The sequence below is a fragment of the Chiloscyllium punctatum genome, chromosome 29, assembly GCF_047496795.1.
Source record: "Chiloscyllium punctatum isolate Juve2018m chromosome 29, sChiPun1.3, whole genome shotgun sequence".
Classification (NCBI taxonomy): domain Eukaryota; kingdom Metazoa; phylum Chordata; class Chondrichthyes; order Orectolobiformes; family Hemiscylliidae; genus Chiloscyllium; species Chiloscyllium punctatum.
In genome coordinates this window covers 21,483,042-21,500,405 of record NC_092767.1, presented here as the reverse complement: position 1 = coordinate 21,500,405, position 17,364 = coordinate 21,483,042, and positions in this window count along the sequence as shown.

Here is a 17,364-nt window from a genome sequence, read left to right as displayed (position 1 = left end):
CCAGCTGTGGTCTCACCAAAATCCTGTAAAGCTCCAACATGACACCTCCCTGCTCATGTATTCAGTGGCTTTGATCCTTCTTAATTCCCTTACCTGCCTATCCTGCTGCCTTCACGGATGGCTGGAACACACAAACCAGGATCCGTCTAATCTTCTGTGCTTGCCAGGGTCCTCCTATTTAACGTGTACTCCCTTGCCATGTTAGTCCTCCGGAAATGCATGTCACAGAAATTTGGGCATTCAGTAGCACAGAATGGAGAAAAAAAACGACTAGCAACAAGAGATGGCATCTTTTAAACATTGTAACTGTGCCCACATACATTACTTCATCTGGAAGTTCATTCCATCACAAACCACTCTATGGAAAAAAGAGTTGCTCCTCAATCTTTAAATCTTTTTCCTCTGACCTTACAAACATGGCCCTGAGTCTGAACTCCCCCACACTAGGGAAAAGATCCTTGTCATTCACCTTATCAATCACTGTCATGATTTTATAAACCTCAGCAAGGTCACCCCTCAATTTCCTATGCTGCAGTGAAAAACACATTCAGTTCTGATGTGGATCCTTCAGAGAGGGGACAAAAAATGTTTACCAGGATGTTGTCTGGAATGGGGGATTTTACCTGTGAAGAAAGATTGGATAGACTGGGTTTGTGTTCACTGGAATGCAGGAGGTTGAGGGGCGACCTTATAGAAGTTTATAAGATTGTGAATGGCACGGATAGGGTGGAAAGTATGAGGCCTTTTCTCAGGGTGGAAGAGTCAGTTACTCGGGGACACAGGTTCAAGGTGGAGGGGTCAGGGGGGTGTTTAAAAGAGATATGTGAGGCATGTTTATCATGGAAGGGTGGTGAGTTCATGGAACACACTGCCAGAACAGTCAATGGAAGCAGACACTATTGTAGTTTTCAAGAAGCATCCAGCAGCAGGCATGAATAGGAAGGGAACAGGGGAATACGGATCCTGTAAGTGAAGACAGTTTTAATATGGAAAGCAAAATGTGTCAGTGCAGGCTTGGAGGGTTGAAGGGCCTGTTCCTGTGCTGTAATGTTCTTTGTAAAATGTCCCCAGCCTCTCCAGTCTATTTTTATATCTCAAACCCTGTACTCCTGGCATCATCCTGGTCAATCTTTTCTGAACCGTCTCCATTTTAATAATATCCTTCCTACAGCAGCGTGAGCAGAACAGGACACAGTCTTCCAGAACTGGTCTTACCAACTTCCTGTCCAACCTCAGCACACCATCCCAACTCCAATATTCAGAGAGCTGAACAATGAAGGTCATCACACTCCAGCAGGTATTGTTTCACCCTGACTCACCTAGTAACTGTCCACATCTCGCTGGGACACTGATGTGAAACATCTTGGCTCTTTGACTGATTCGACCAAGTCTCATTTCCTACTGTTCCTGTGTATCCCTCAGAACAGGAATGTAAAGTGCATTCCCATGGCAACATCACAATGACATACTTGTTTGTGGATTCACATGAAGTGGGCATCACTGACTGGGACAGCCTTGTCACCCATCCCCCTAATCTCTCCGGCATAAATGATAAGGAACTCTCCTCTTTAACTCCACTGTCCTTGTGTTTTAAGAATCCTGACTACAAATGCAAAGTCACATGGGAGAGAGTTCCAGGATTCTGTCCCAGAAAAACTGAAGGAAGGATGATTATTTTCAAAGTTGGGATTAAGGGTGAAGTGGAGAGTAACTGCAGAAGGAGTAGTGTTGCGTCATATTGCTGGCCTTGTCTTCAAGGTGATATTGATGTTGGGTTTACAAGGTGCTGTTGAGGGACCTTTCCTGAATTACTCTAGTAAATCTACAACAGGTATAACATTGTTTCCTGGGAAAAATGGACAGGATTCATCAGAGAAGGGAAAGGCAAATTGCTCAAAGTCTCATGAGATGATAACATGGAGGGCCCAAGCAGCTGAAGGCCGGTGGAGTAATGGAATCAGGGGATGGTCAAGAGGCTGGAATCGCAGGAGGGCTGACATCATGGAGTGATAATGAGCATTGATGTGACAGCTAAGAGAGGGTTATTGGGACTGGCGAAGGTTTCAGAGATAGGGTGGGGTGTAGGGTGCGGAGGAGGTTCAGGAGATAGAGAAGGTGTCAGGGCTGGATGAGGTTACAGAGATAGGGAGGAGTGTACTGGGTGGAGGGGGTGACAGAGTCATAGAGATGTACAATGCAGAAACAGTCCCATCAATCCAACACGTCCATGCCAACCAGTTCTCCTAACCTAATCTTGACTCAATTGAGGAGAAAGTGAGGACTGCAGATGCTGGAGATCAGAGCTGAAAATGTGTTGCTCGAAAAGCGCAGCAGGTCAGGCAGCATCCAAGGAGCAGGAGAATCGACGATCAGGCATGAGCCCTTCTTCAGGAATGAGGAAAGTGTGTCCAGCAGGCTAAGATAAAAGGTAGGGAGGAGGGACTTGGGGGAGGGGTGTTGGAAATGCGATAGGTGGAAGGAGGTCAAAGTGAGGGTGATAGGCTGGAGTGGGAGTGGGGGTGGGGGCGGAGAGGTCAGGAAGAAGATTGCAGGTTAGGAAGGCGGTGCTGAGTTTGAGGGATTTGACTGAGACAAGGTGGGGGAAGGGGAAATGAGGAAACTGGAGAAATCTGAGTTCATCCCTTCTGGTTGGAGGGTTCCTAGGCGGAAGATAAGGTGTTCTTCCTCCAACCGTCATGTTGCTATGGTCTGGCGATGGAGGAGTCCAAGGACCTGCATGTCCTTGGTGGAGTGGGAGGGGGAGTTGAAGTGTTGAGCCACGGGGTGGTTGGGTTGGTTGGTCCGGGAGTCCCAGAGGTGTTCTCTGAAATGTTCCGCAAGTAGGCAGCCTGTCTCTCCAATATAGAGGAGGCCACATCGGGTGCAGCGGACGCAATAAATGATGTGTGTGGGGGTGCAGGTGAATTTGTGGCAGATATGGAAGGATCCCTTGAGGCCTTAGAGGGAAGTAAGGGGGGAGGTGTGGGCGCAAGTTTGCATTTCTTGCAGTTGCAGGGGAAGGTGCCGGGAGTCGAGGTTGGGTTGGTGGGGGGTGTGGACCTGACGAAGGAGTCACGGAGGGAGTGGTCTTTTCGGAACGCTGATAGGGGAGGGGAGGGAAATATATCCCTGGTGGTGGGGTCCGTTTGGAGGTGGCGGAAATGACGGCGGATGATATGCTGTATATGGAGGTTGGTGGAGTGATAGGTGAGGACCAGTGGGGTTCTGTCCTGGTGGCGATTGGAGGAGCGGGGCTCAAGGGCAGAAGAGCGGGAAGTGGAGGAGATGCGGTGGAGGGCATCGTCGATCATGTTCGGGTGGAAAATTGCAGTCTTTGAAGAAGGAGGCCATCTGGGTTGAACGTTATTGGAACTGGTCCTCCTAGGAGCAGATGCACCGGAGACGAAGGAATTGGGAATATGAAATGGCGTTTTTATAGGGGGCAGGGTGGGAGGAGATGTAGTCTAGGAAGCTGTGGGAGTCGGTTGGTTCATAGTAAATGTCCGTGTTGATTCGGTCGCCCGAGATAGAAATGAAATGGTCTAGGAAGGGGAGGGAGGAGTCTCAGACGGTCCAGGTGATTTTGAGGTCGGGGTGGAAGGTGTTGGTAAAGTGGATGAATTGTTCAACCTCCTCGTGGGAGCACGAGCCAGTGCCGATACAGTCATCGATGTAATGGAGGAAAAGGTGGGGTGTGGTGCCAATATAGCTGCGGAAAATGGACTGTTCCACATATCCTACGAAGAGGCAGGCATAGCTGGGGCCCATGGGCACCCACATGGGCACCCAAGTAGCCACCAATGTCAGGCTTACCGGTCTATAGCTTCTCTCAGATTTAAAGCATCACCTTTTCATTCTGAGGCTATGTTCTCTGGTTCTAGTCTCTCCTACTCGTGGAAACACCTTTCCATATCCAGTCTACCATGGGGTCTCAGTATTCTGTCAGTTTCAATCAGATCTCCCTCACTCTTTTGAACTCCATTGAGTCCAGACCCAGAGTCCTCAGCCACTCCTCATGTGCCAAGCCTTTCATTCCTGGGATCATTCTTATAAAATGCTTCAGGAATGCTCTTAACTTACTATTGTGAGAGATGACATTACACTGAATTATATATTTTGACTGCAGGCTATAAAACTACCGAACTTTAGCAGCAAGCTATGTTAGTGTCCCTTTCTCACTGACTGCTGCTGCTATCTTCTCAACAGTTTGAAGGGTCTATGATGTGTAGATACTAAACAGTACAAACTGAGTATACACATCTCTCTGTAATGAGAACAACCCATGGTCTACTCAGACTATGTGGACTTTACCTTTACCTTCACCAAGCATACATTAATATGATTAAGAAAACATTTACTCAACAACAGGAATGTTGGATGATTACAAAAATAACTTGGTCCACATATATTTTGCCTGAACCATGGTTGTTACCATATAACCAAAAACAATTATACATGAGGAAGTCTAAACCTAGTTTATTCATCCTAGAAGTGTGTTGCAATTCGGTTCTTTCTGTTTTCTTGTCTTTGACAGTGCATTACCCTATAATGTAGGTATGTCTGCGCTCATGTATGTTCACCCTGTTCTATGTCCTTGTCTTTATCTTCATCTTCACTCTCAGAAGATTACTGCTGATCCCCTATTTCCTCTGCCTACAGTCCACACCCTGTTTGTCGACTGCACTTGAGAAAGGCATAGTGCCCCATTTCTGATCGATACTGCAATGCCCCACTGGAGCTTCCAACTCATCTTGAAGTGGTTGAGTTATGATTGTTCAACTATGGCCCTGGTGGAAGCATGGGCAGTGTTGTATTTTAATTTTGCCATTGCCTCAAGGATGCACTGGCACCTTGATAACATTCAGAGACCCTTATTTCAAGGAGATTGGAGTGGAAGAGTAGGGAATACTTACAGGTGAGACCACATAGAGCCATACAACATGGAAACAGACCGTCCGGTCCAACAAAGCCTTGCCGAACATTATCCCAAACTAAACACGTTCCACCTGCCCGCTCATGGCCCAGAGCCCTCCAACCCTTTCCCACTCGTGTACTTATCCAAATGTCTTTTAAACCTTATAATTGTACCCACATCCTCCCTTTTCTCAGGAAATTCATTCCACGTGCGAACCACCCTATGCATAAAGAAAGTTCCTCATCTTTTTAAAATCTCTTTCCTCTCACTTTAAAAATGTGCCCCCTCGTCTTGAAATGCCCACCCTTGGGAAAAGACAACTAGCATTAACTCTATCCATACCCATCATTCTTTTATAAACTTCTATCAGTCTTGAATAATGTGGGCAGTTTTGGTCACTTTGTTTGGGGAAATTTCATTGGAGGCAGTTGAGAGAAGGTCTACTAGGCTAATCCCCAGAGAGCAGGGATTGTCTAAATAGCGATTGCTAAACAGGTTGGGAGTCTACTCACTGGAACTTAGAAGAATGATCTAATTGAAAAATATGGAATTCTTGAGGGGTTTTATAGGGAAAATGCTGGGAGGAGGTTTCTCATCATGGGGGAGTCGAGGACCAGAAAGCATGGTCTCAGAATCAAGGGTTGCCAGTTTAAGACTGAAACGAGGAAGAATTTCTTCTCTTTGTGTCTTTGGAAGTTCTTGTCACAGTGCCTGTGGGGGCAGAGTCCTTGTGTATATTTTAGGCTGAGATGGATAGATTCTTGATCAGTCAGGGAATCAAGGCTTCCAGGGAAAGCACAGGAAGGTGAAAGTGAGGAACGTTGGATCAGTCACGATCCTATTGAATGGTGGAGCAGGATCAAGAGCTTAAGGGCCTACTCCTGTTCCTGTTTCTTATGGCATTATTGTCATGTGGCCATCCTGAGCACTAACCCACTGTTCTGGAAATCATGGTGTCGAATACTCCCACAGCTGATGGTGAAATATGAAATCAATAAAATCTGGATTTAAAAACTAGCCTATGACGACCATATAACCATGTTGATTCTCAGATTACAGGTTTATTAGTGAAACTCCAGATCCATGGCAATTATGTTGGCTCTTAACTGACATCTGAAATAATCAAGTTAGACACTCAGTTCAAAGGTAATAATGGATGGAAAACAAATGGCAGCCTTACCAAAAAAGCCATATCCCTGGAGAGAATAATTAGAAAAGAAAAACATGTTATGAACCAAATTTAGAGAATTTTTCATTTAATTCCCTGCAGCTCTTCTTCTGTGGCCCAAAGTCTTTGGAAGGAGGCAGGATCTCAGGACTTGTCTTCTACATCAACATCATGGCAGCTCCAAGACAGTCTGAAACAATCCCCAAACTCTGGCATCGATGGTTCCATATAAGTTAAACATTGTTGAAGTGACAAAACCTTTCCACTCTCCAGCTCTGCAGATTGGTGATAGGGCAGTCTGAAAGCAACATGGGTACAGGCTATGGCACCCTACAGCTGGGGGAAGGTAGTAATGGCAGAGAATCCCACTGCCCGGGTTGCTTCGCTCTCCTTGTTATGGGTGAATGATATAAACAAGTCTAATCTGGAGAAAGAGGCATCAGTGACAGCTTGGATGTATTTGCAGGTTGCCTCAACTGGGAGATGCTACAAAAGACCCGATGTAAAATATCTGTGTGTGTAAAATGTATGGGATTTCGAACTAATGACAAATATATTTTGTCCTAATTATTTGAAAGCACTTAATAATTATCCAGGTATGTCTTTCTGGAACCTTGACTTAAAGGTGGAATGTGCCTCCTGGAATATTAATGGTTATTTGTTATATTGTGCTCGTTTGTCAGAAAAATCATTGACAGATTTTGTTCTGAGCAAGGATCACTGGACCCAAAACATTAACTCCTGATTTCTCTCCTCAGATGCTGCCAGACCTGCTGAGTTTTTTTTTTGTTTTTGGAATGACTGCAGTTTTTGAATAGGAAATGGGACTTTATTTTGTGTTTTGAAATATTTTATAATATATTGCAAATAGAAAGGAAAACAAAGAACTGCAGATGGAAATGGAGATCTGAAAGAACCAAATTCAAAACATGCCTGAGAAATTCAGAGGCTCTGGTAACATCTGAGGCAAGAGAAACACAGTTAACACTGAGTCTAGTGTGACTGTTCCTCAGAACTCTGTTTCTCTTTCCACGGATGCTGTCAGACCTGCTGAGTTTCTCCAGCATTTTGGATGTTTGTTTTGATTTCCAACATCACCAGTTTTTGCCTTTAGTCAGATCTGAAGATAAAGCCGTTCATATCTGTGTCTTAGGGCACACTGTTCACAAGTAATCCATGGCTCATACATTCAACAATAAAGACATTTGAGAGTGCAGGTGGGAGACAATTTAAAATAAGGAAAAAGAGAAAGTGCTGAGGGAATGCAGCAAGTTAGCAGCATCTGTGGAAAAAGAGACAGACAGACAGACACAGTTAACATTTTGAGTTCAATGTTCAGTTTTCATGACAATTTAAGGTCTCCTCTGAATGACAGAACCTCCCACTAGTTCTATTCTGGTAGCTCAGGACTGATGTTCATGTTCAAGTTTTGTACAAGGGCCAGATCCTACTCAAATGGCTACAGTTTAAGCAGTTAAAACCTGTGTAAATTTTGGGAATGAATATGAGGGTTTTGCAATTAAAGCCCAGCTACCAAGCCAAATCAAGCTACAATTGAAAATAATACATTTCCATTGGCTCAGAACAAGGCAAACAAACAAAATAAATTGATTGCCAGAATGTTTCATTATTGAGGTTAGTCTGCCCTTCCCTCTGAACATAATAAACTGCAATGAACAATGCACCTGCTTCTAGAATTGGTTTTATTTCAACAATAAATACTTTGTACAGTGAGCAATAAAATCTTGCTGAGGACACAGGACAGTGAATATTTTCTCTGTGCTGACATTTGAAACACAGATGGAAGTGATATGGGATATTTTGGAACTATCATGGTCCCTGGATCACTAAAGATTAGATATGTAAGTAAGATACATATGGAAATCCTGATGATATGACTTGCACGTTTCAAATTCCCATGACCCTCTGTCGACCTTCTCCCTGACCATCAAGAACACCCATGGCTTAACTCCCAGCTCCCTGTGTACCAGCTCCCCAGCCTGTGATATCTTACCTTGGTTTATTTAAACATTCCCATCTATCAGTCTGTTCCTTTGCCCATGTGATTACTATCCAAACCCACACATTACCTTCCGAATACTCAGTGACCAAGTGAGTAAGCTAACCTTCAGATCCAGCCCCACAAACCTCCAGACCCTCCGAACCCTGTCAGCTGAAATTACAAACATGGATCATTCGATTTCAGCTCCACCCCTTACCCTCCCCTTATCTGACCTGTCAAACACTTGACTGTTCGAACCATCCTCCAAACCAGAACTGACCAGAAAATACCACCACCCACACATTCTAATTACTCCCACCAACTGGATTCTGCAATTCAACCTCAACCATCCAGCTTTTGCCCCCAAACAGACACAATTACCCCCATTGAAATGCATTGACACAATAGACTCAGGCCTGAATATACAGCTCCTTTTCCCAACGACCTGGATACACTCAAGGCAGAATGACCAGCTCATCCTTGTACCAGCTCAGCAATCTGCATTATCCAATCTTCATTTATTTATCAAAGCCATCCTCTGAAATGTGAAGGAAGGATGTGACTCAGGAAACACATAGATTTGACAAAAATCTTCTGTGAAAATTGCAGCTCTGTATCAGCTGAGCGACAGAATTCCATGATTATGTGCGATGAATCTGTCACAGTCACATTCCATCAAGTTGCTCTGGAGAGTTTCAGAGATCGGAACTCTGGGTCGGAGACAGAATTGTCACATTCGATGGATTTCCAACCAGAATTCTTGAGACCAAAGTTTGGTTTCAGGTCACTAGATTCAAAACGTTAACTCTGATTTCTCTGCACAGATGCTGCCAGACCTGCTGAGCTTTTCCAACAATTTCTGTTTTTGTTTCTGATTTACAGTATCTGCAGTTCCTTCCATTTTATTTAATTTCAAGGACCTGAATGCTCAGCATTTGTCCAATATAAAATTTTCAAATAGCCAATCACTACGAGACAGAGACGAACAATTAATAAGTCTGTTGTCCACCTGTAAACTTGTGAAATACTGACTCTCTTTGTCCCTGTGCTGTGTAACTGACTTACTTAAGGACTAATGCAACAGGCCAGACAGACAGTAAGTCAGGAGCCATGTGAGACAGTATTGAATGCCCATTGAATGCTCATTGGCATTTGGTGCTAAAAGTTTGGATTAAGACGCAGTCTGGATAAATTAGATATTGCAAACAGGAGATAATCAAATGGACAGTCACTATTTTCAATAATATAAAAGAAAGAACGGTGAATGTTGGAAATCTGAAACACAAATAGAAATTGCTGGATATTTCTCTCTGCAATCTCTCTACCGATGCTGCCAGACCCGTGGAGCTAATATTTTGACCCTTTTGCAGAATTGGACTTGAAATGTTAACTCTACTTTCTCTCCACTGGCTTCAATAAGCAGCTCTGCCACCCCCATTTTGGAGCAGATATTTTAATCTTCATTTGCTGAGTAACATCAACTCAGACAGCTCAGTTTCCAGACATGAAAGTTTGTGTTTTGGAAATGCACATGCAATTTAAATCCCTCTCATTTGCCCTGTTGAAAAGGCTTTGGCTTCTTTTGATGGGCAACATAAAGACAGACCGTTTTCCCATGATACAAATATAAATGGTTTCTGTTCATATGAGCCTATCCAATATGTTTGTATTTAAACAAATCAAAATAATAGCTCTATATCTGAACGTGGGCAGCTTTTGTGTCAACTTAAACAAATCCATAGCACACATTGATGTAAATAAATACAGCGTGAGGACAGTTCAGGGATAGCAGCCACTCAAGGGGCTGATCGATAGGCCCCCTGATGTTAGACATGAAGAGATATTGGCTGCTTGTGATAGTGAGATGGCAATCATCACTGCTGACTTGAATCTACACAAAGACTGTGTAAATCAGGTTGGCAGCAGTAACGTGGATGAGAGGTTATTGATGACCTTCGAGAAAGTATCTTAGAGCTGCGTGTTCTGGAGCAACCAGACAGAAGGTTATGTTATTATCATCTTATTGATACTGTGTAATGTGACAGGATTTATGAAACAATCTCAGTGTAAAGGCTCTCCTATGTTGCAGCCATCACAATATGATTCAATTTTACATCCAATTTCAATGGAAGAAGATTAACTCTGAGGTAAGTGTTTCAAACTTAAACAAGGTCCACTCTGCGGGCATGTAAACTAAGCCAGCTGAAGTGAATGGCACAACTGGCTCGGAGAGAGATCAGGAGAGACAGTGATGGCAGAGAGTTAAGAGGATACCTCAGAATATTCAGAAGAAGTATATTCTGACTAAAACAAGAGACTTTAAAGGGAGGACTCGCTTTCTGTGGTTGACTGAAAAGTTGAAAAAACCGTCCAACTTGAGGATATTGCAAAGATGGGTGGCAGGACAGATGATTGATTAAAAAATAAAGCATGGCACAGAAAAAGGTTAATTTGAAGGAGGAAAATGGAATCTCAGAACCCAACTCAAAATCTTAAAAACAACAAAGTAAGAGTTTCCATGGGTATTTAAAAACAAAACATGTACGCAATGTGAGTGTCACTCCTCTGGGGAGTGAGAATATTGAGTTATTGGGAGATGATAGGGGGCAAAAAGCGCAGAGCTGGAAAAGCACATCAGGTCAGACAGCACCCAAGGAGCAGGAGAATCGATGTTTCAGGCATAAACCCTTCATCCATAGATGTTAAGGAAATGGCGAATTAAATGAATAAGTACTTTACTTCTATCTTCACTATAGAAGATACAAAAAGCATTTCAGTAATAGTGTTAAGACACTGTTTTGCTGACATTTAAACTTAAGGCCAACTGTGTCTGCATGCTGACTCAGAACTGAGCACATGCACAGTTCCAGATTGTCTGCATCATCATCCCAATCTCCCTCACCCTCTCCCCTCCTCTCTGAATCTGAACATCACCACCATTCTCCGCACCACCTCCACCAGCCCCAACCACCATCAGACTGGACATCAATCTCTCTCTTCTCCAGGTCACAATCTCTCTCTCACCCTCAGACTTTCTCTCCCACCCCCACTCTATCCCTCCAAATCTCAACATCCAGTGAAACTGAGCAGACATGGAAAGAAGATGCATGATTGAAACACTTCAACCAATCACATTCACCCATGAATGAGCAAGTATCTCCCTAGAGAATACTGCATGTGCTCCTCAGTGTCAACTGTAAGTCAGGAAGTAGGAGGGAGGGATGAACACAATGTAATTACAGTCACTAAGGAGGCTGGACTCAGCAAACTGATAATAGGTCTCATCACCTTCTGTCTTCATCCCAGAGTCTTCAAAGAGGTTGTTAATTCGGTTGTAGATGCATTAATGCAAATTCTTTGAATTTCCCAAGATTCATTCGACTTCACTCAGTCAGAGATCATTTAGTCTGTCAATGTTTTGCCCCATCCCTTGTCAGTGACCATCACCTCCCTGCCTCGAAACCTCTTCTGGCCCCAAGGCCTATCTGGAATGACTTGATGGCACTAACTGCTGTTTGTAGACTCCCGCTGACACTTACCTCTAGGATGCACAAGGTTCACTTGGTACAAGGTTCATTAATTGAAACCTGCTGTTTTCTATTACTACGGTATAATAATTCTATTTAACCCTGACCGTAAATTCATTTCAACAGTCCCTTATTTTGAAAGAGGATGTAAATGCATTAAAGACAGTTCAGAGAAGGTTTACTCGATGAATATTTTGAATGAGTGACTTCTGCAATCGGGATAGGTGCTCAGACTGGGTTTGTTTCTGCTGGAGTTTAGACGAGTTAAGAGTGATCTGATCAAACTGTATCGATGCTCTTAATGATGTTGACACAGTGAATATGGAATGGATGTTTCTTCTTGTGGGTGAGTTCAGAATTAGGGACCATGTTTATAAAATTAGTAAGGGGTCACACTTTTTAGGACAGAGATGAAGAGAATTCTTTTTTCGGGTGTGCAACTTTGGAATTGTCTGTCCCAGAAAGTGGATATTTTTAAGTCACAGGTAGATTTATTCCCTTGCATAACAAGAATCTAAGGTTGCACTGGGTAGATGGGAACTCAAAACATAGACTTAGCATCCATAAACTTATGAAAGAATGGAATAGGTTCAAGCGAGCAAATGAATTTGTTAAATGCATTCATGAAAGTTTCCTCAAGCAGTATATAGAGGATCCTACTCAGGAAGGGACAAAACTCGACCTACTCATGGGAAATTGGGCAGGACAGGTGATGGAGGTGATAGTGGGGGAGCACTTTGGGACCAGTCCTATTAATTTTAAAGTAGTTATGGAGAGGAACTGGTCCACAGGTTCAAGTTCTAAATTGGAGCAAGGTGAATTTTGATGGAATTAGCCAGGAGCTTGCAGGGGTTGATTGGAGTAGTTTGTTTGCAGGTAAAGGGACCTCCAGCAAGTGGGAGGCCTTTAAAAGTGAGCTCGCTGGAATTCAAGGTCTATATGTTCCTATAAAGGTGAAAGGCAAGGTTGACAGGAATAGGGAACCCTGAATGACAAGAGATATTGAGGCTTTGACCGGAAAACGAATGAGGTATGGCTGAGGTACCGGCAACTGGGACCAAGGGAATCCCTGGATGTATACAGGGGATGCAGGGTGTTACTGAAGAAGAAATCAGGAAAGCAAAAAGGGGGCATGGGATGGCCTTGGCTGTGAAGGTTAGGATGCATCCAAAGAGGTTCTTTAAGTAAAAAGGAGTAAGAATAACTAGCGAAAGAATAGTTATTTCGTATTTTCTAAAGGCAAGTGTAAGTCATTGTGTTCCAGAGGCAATTCATTTGGACAAATTGATCGGCTTGAAGCAAAGCGCACTTTAGTCTTACACTGCAGTTAAAATAGTGATTTTAAAATAGCGGCAATTCCAAGATGGAGGTGGAGTAGGACACCTGAGATCGAGCTTGTCCACTCCGCCCATTTAGAGTCATCGGGTCATCGGGTCATAGAGATGTACAGCACAGAAACAGACCCTTCGGTCCAACTCATCCAGATATCCCAACCCAATCTAGCCCCATCTGCCAGCACCCGGACCATCTTCCTCCAAACCTTTCCTATTCATATACCCATTCAGATGCTTTTTCAATGTTGCAATTGTATCAGCCTCCACCACATCCTCTGGCAGCTCCTTCCATACATGCACCACCCTCTGTGTGAAAAGGTTGCCCCTTATGTCTCTTTTATATCTTTCCCCTCTTACCCTAAACCTATGCCCTCTAATTCTGGACTTCCCCTCCCCATTTGTCTATTTATCCTATCCATGTCCCTCATGACTTTATAAACCTCTATACAGTCACCCCATAGCCTCCGACACTCCAGGGAAAACAGCCCCAGCCTGTTCAACCTCTCCCTACAGCTCAAATCCTCCAACCCTGGCAAGATTCTTGTGAATCTTTTCTGAACCCTTTCAAGTCTCACAACATCCATTTAAAAGGAAGGAGAGCAGAATTGCACACAATATTCCAAAAGTGACCTAACCAATGTCCTGTCCAGCTGTAACTAACTCCTGTGTTCAATACTGTGATGAATAAAGGAACTCATACCAAAGCCTTCTTCACTATCATATCCTACCTGCAACTCTATGTTCAAGGTGCAAGAACCTGCACTCCAAGGTCTCTTTGTTCAGCAACACTCCCTAGGACCTTACCATTAAGAGTATAATTCTTGCTCATAGTTGCTTTCCCAAAATGGCTCCTACCATCACTACTTTACAGTTGATAAACTTTTGCACTAACTCCCTGAAAATTTATCTTTACATAGCTTTCCCATGAGTTCTTGGCCGATAGAATACAGGCCTAATGCACTTTATGGTCTCTTAAGAATGTCAACCCCTCTGTGACAACTTCCCAACTGCAGCATTGCAATGTGCCCTTGCAGATTAGAGGGATAATGAGTGGGATTAGTTCAGCCTTGTTCAAAAGAGGAGAATTACTTGACTATCAAAGTAGTACATACTATTCAAGCTCAATGAAGGAGGAACAGAATATTGGTTTGCTTCAGCATTATCTCATATGCTGCAGATGGGAGCTCTGTGAGTATTCCTTCATTTGAAAAGGGGATTTTCAAACTAAATGAGAGAATAATTGTATTAGATAAAATCAACCAAGTCCCATTCACCAGCACCTAGCCCACACCCCTCCAAACCGCTCCCACTCAAATACCCATCCAGATGCCCCTGAAATGTTGCAATTGTACCAGCCTCCACCACCTTCCCCGGCAACCCAGTCCACACACACATACCTTTCCTTTTCATTTTTCTCTTTTCCTTCTTCGCTTTTCCATTTTAGATCTTTCTCCCCTCTTCTTTCTTCTTCCTGGCCATGGGACTCCTGGCCTCAGACTGTGCACAAACCCAGCCTGACAGTCTCTCAGCCCAGCTGAGCAATCTCTCAGTAGCCCAAGGTGCCGCTCTCTCAATGGCTGAGCATGTGCAGTCTCTTGGCCAGGTGTGTTGATCTCTCGGCCCGGTGTGATGATCTCTCAGCCGGTTGTGGTGATCTCTTGGCCGGGTGTGGGGATCTCTCTGCCTGACGTGGTGATCTCTCAGCCGGTTGTGGTGATCTCTTGACCGGGTGTGAGGATCTCTCGGCCGGGTGTGGGGATCTCGCAGCCTACCATGGTAATCTCTCAGCCCAGCGTGATGATCTCTCAGCTGGGGTGATGGTGATCTCGCAGCCTGGCATGGTGATCTCCCAGCCTGGTATGGTGATCTCTTGGTCTGGCATGGTAATCTCTCGGCCTGGTGTGGCAATCTCTCAACACAGCGTGATAATCTCTCAGCCCGGCGTGGGGATCTCTTAGCTCGGTGTGGTGATCTCTCAGTTCGGTGTGGTGATCTCTTAGCTCGGTGTGGTGATCTCTCAGTTCGGTGTGGTGATCTCTTGGCTCAGCATGATGATCTCCCAGCCTGGTGTGGTGATCTCCCAGCCCGGTGTGGTGATCTCCCAGCCCGGTGTGGTGATCTCCCAGCCCGGTGTGGTGATCTCTCAGTTCGGTGTGGTGATCTCTTGGCTCAGCATGATGATCTCCCAGCCCGGTGTGGTGATTTCTTGGCCCAGCCTGTTGATCTCTCAGCCCAGTCTGATGATCTTTTAGTCCGGTGTGGTGATCTCTTGGTCCAGTGTGGTGATCTCTCGGTCCAGTGTGGTGATCTCTCAGCCCAGCATGTGCAGTCTCTTGGCCAGCTGTCGCCTTAGCACGGACCTCTGATCTCAAGGTGATTCTTTGAAGTGCGGTCCAACTGAGATTAAGCACTTAAGAAAGACTGTAATGTTTGAACCTGCATCTTTATTCCTTTATTTTCCACTTAAAAGTAAGAATGTCTGCAACGTGTAACTTTTAAACTTACATCATATGTTTTATGTTATAGTATATTTACTTTAAAAATAAAAAGTGTTGAATTTTTAATATTGTTCTTTCTTCATACCTTCTTCTTAAGATTCTGTGCCGAGGTATTTGTCCCTAAGATGGTGCATTGTGTGGTGACATTATACACTTCTCACTGTACTCCTGTACCTTTGTACTGAGTACACGTGACAATAAAATTAAAATCAAATTACAGACAAAAGAAAGAAGAGTTGGAATAACTATTGGAAAACTTAGCAGGATAATGGGTTATTTATCTCATAAACAGCAACTGCTCCAATAGCGTAACATCCCATAAACACATCCTTGGCACTGGCAAACTCAGTAAAATAGATTGTCTCACATGCAATTCTGGACAAGGACTGTAATAGAGTTGTTCAAGATTACATTTGCTTTCAGTATTCTGGAAATAGTTCAATATTTATTTATCTCTTTAAATCTTTCCTATTCATGTCCCTGTCCAATGTCTTCGAAATGTTGTAATTGTACCTGCCTGGACCACTTTCTCTGGCAGCTCATTCCATACACACACCCCCTCTGCATGAAAATGTTACCCCTCAGGGAGGGAGTAGTGTATAAAAGGAGGGAGGTCTTGTTACAACTGCACGGTCACTGTTTAGACCACACATCGAGTATTGCGCTCAGTTTGGTTTCCTTTATGAAAATGATATACTTGCATTGGAAGCAGTTCAGAGAAGTCTCAGTTCCTGGGAGGAAGGGATCCTTGTTTCAAAACTCCAATTAACCTGGATTAGAAACATTAACTCTCCTATCCCTCCACACATGCTGCCAGACCTGCTGCGGTTCTCCAGTGATTTCTTTTTGGTGTGTTCCAAGAGGTTTATATCTAGAATAATTAATACCCCGGAGTGAGTTACAGACTGGAATCTAATCGAGGGATTCGAAGTAGTGATCTGACTGGAAAGCCACTGGAATTCTGAAAATGTGATTGCACTGATATTTTTGTCTCAATAGTATCCAGCGGAGGTGTCTTTTTAAAAGTAAAACTCAATATTCAAACTTCCAAGTGCACTAGTCTTGGAAAGCCACATCTGGGACTGTATCCTCCAAGGTGGGTCTGTATCTCAGTGACCTGGAGTTGTTTCATAGCATCCCTGTTACAGTGTTTTAAATGCAGGAAGAGCTCACTGAACAGAGAAGAACAAAGAACAATGCAGCACAGGAACAGGCCCTTCGGCCCTCCAAGCCTGCGCTGACACATGTTACCCTTCCATACTAAAACCGTCTTCATTTCCAGGATCCGTATCCCTCTATTCCCTTCCTATTTGTGTATTTGTCCAGGTATTCCTTGAATGCTGCTAATGTGTCTGCTTCCACCACCTCCTCTGGCTGTACATTCCAGGCACTCACCACCCTTTGTGTGAAAAACGGGCCTTGCACATCTCTTTTAAACTTCCCTCCTTGTGGTTTGAACCTGTGCCCCTCGTAATTGACGCCCCCCCCAACCTGTGAAAAGCCTCATATTTCCACTTCATCCAATGCCATTCACAATCTTATAAACTTCTACATTCCAATGTAAACAAATCCAGCCTATCCAAACTTTCTTCATCGCTAAAACCACTCATAATAAGGCAACATCCTGGCAAACCATTTCTGTACCCTGTCTAAAGTATCAACGTCCTTCTGGTAGTGTGGTGATCAAAACTAGACACAATATTCCAAGTGCAGCCAAACTAAAGTTCTACAAAGATGAAGCATAACTTGCCTTTCATAGAAATCATAGAATCCCTACATTGTGGACGCAGGCCATTTGGCCCAACAAGTCCACACCTACCCTCTGAAGATATCCCACGCAGACCCATTTCCCCTCCCCTGTTATTCCGCATTTCCCCTGAATAGTGCGCCTACCTTACACATCCCTGAACGCTATGGGCA